We start from the raw sequence: 2,036 nt of genomic DNA, 5'->3' as shown, positions 1-2,036 counted from the left end.
TATATAAGCCTAGTTCGACCTTATACGTAATATAAAAGCTAAGTATAGTATCTAGGATAAAGACTTATACAACTTTAACGAATCTGGCTTCTAGATAGGTATAATAACCCAGCAAAAAGTCGTTATAGGCTTTAAGAGACGGCATTAACCAAAAGCTATATAACCAGGCAATCATAAGTAGGTTATGGTAATCCAGGGTATCAGCGCGTTGGGCTACGTGCTTCCACCCTTTATTATCTATAAAGGTAAAAACCACCTCTCTGCGTGGTACTAGGAAGCTAATATACCATCTTAATAGGCATTTAGGGTCTCTAATAACGGCTAGACAACTAATGAGCTTGGTTTTAAGTGGTTAAAGTACTTTAATAGGCATATAAAGGAGCGTACTGTTAGCGTATATCGTTTACTAATTATTAATAGCTACAAGAGCTATAACTCGCTGCAATTTACCAAATATTGCGAGGAGAATAAGATAATTACTTTATATATGCCAGTATATTTGTTATATATCCTGCAGCTACTAGATATAGGTTGTTTCTCGCCTTTAAAGACGGCGTATGGGCGCTAAGTTAAGAAGCTAATACGCAACTAGATTAACTATATTACTAAAATAGAGTTCTTACCAGCCTTTTAGGACGCGTTTAACGCCTTTATTACTAAAAGTAATATTTAAGGAAGCTTTTAAGGCGCTGGCCTAGTTCCTTTTAACCCGGATAAGGTAATATTAAAGCTTAACGTTTAATTACGCACGCCTACACCACCTACTACTAAAGACACCCCATGGCAGTTAAAAACCCCTAGTAATTACCTTAAATTTGGGTTGTAAATAAAGCTAATTAGTAATAAGTTGGGTAGCTTACCATCTTTGTTAAAGGAAGGGTTTAATTAGCTTATTAAGGGCACCCTTTTAATAGCTCATCAGATGGTGTTATAGCGTAATTAAATTACCAAGCTTAAAGTAGCTAATGAGGCCGCAATCTAACGGAAACAGCGTAAAAGAAAGCGTATCCAGTAAGGAGGAGTCCTTACCTATAAGGCTGGATCGCAGCTAGTTGCTAAGGACTCTCCTACCGCTGCCTCTAGTAGTAAGAAGAGTTGGGGTAAGGCTAGGGCAGATGGAGTCAAGCCAACTTAAAGGCGCTGTAGGAACTACGGTGGGACTAGGCATAATATTCGAACGTGCTAAAATATTAAAGAATCTACTGTAGAATCTAGTAGCAATAAGGAATCAGAGGTAGATTATAGTGAGGTGGAATAGTTTGTTACATAGTTCGTTACATTTAGTGTGGTCTTGGCAAACTGACCAGCTCGCCCGTTTGACCAGCTCGCCCGTGAAATACGTTAATGAATATTAATAAGTTTAGCAATATTAAAAGCGAATTAGCTACGTAGTAACTGCGTTTAATATTCGCGAATATTGCAGGAGGTCTCTGTTACAGCGACTCAGTCAATCAAGGCACGAGCGCCGTAAAGAACGTATGCAAGCCTGTATAATTGGTAGTCTATGGACCCGGATATCAAGATGAGGAGCAGAAGGTGGAAAAGGACACGTCTATATACATATGCCAAGGCTCAAGCAAGCCCCCTGACTAGATCCGTTACGGTGCCGTAACAGTCTCAGCATTGTACGCTACTAAGATGGATACTGCTAAGCAATATATAGATGCTAGTATATAAAGCAATAATAACCCAATACGCAGGGCACCATTCGACGCCTAGCTACGGCACTATAGCATATATACGACTATATAAACCCTCCAAATATACAACTAGAAGACGAATTAGAGTCGCTATAAGATAGCAGCAGTAACGCCTCTATATAGCTATAATAAGGAGAAGCGTATACAGTACGGATGGGAGTACAAGGACCATACTATAGCCAATTTTTAGCAATTTATACACTTTATGGATGAAGCCCATATTAACCCGCATTAGTAAAGTAGCTAGTATATCTATTAGAGGAAGGGAACACGCTATAATCCTAAGAATTTACAGGTAAATTCTGGGAAGGATAATACACGGTTTCAACTGCATAT

This window comes from Cenococcum geophilum, assembly GCF_001692895.1.
Source record: "Cenococcum geophilum 1.58 unplaced genomic scaffold K441scaffold_15, whole genome shotgun sequence".
Classification (NCBI taxonomy): Eukaryota; Fungi; Ascomycota; class Dothideomycetes; order Gloniales; family Gloniaceae; genus Cenococcum; species Cenococcum geophilum.
The sequence above is the reverse complement of the archived record's forward strand: the minus strand, read 5'-3'. Positions refer to the sequence as shown.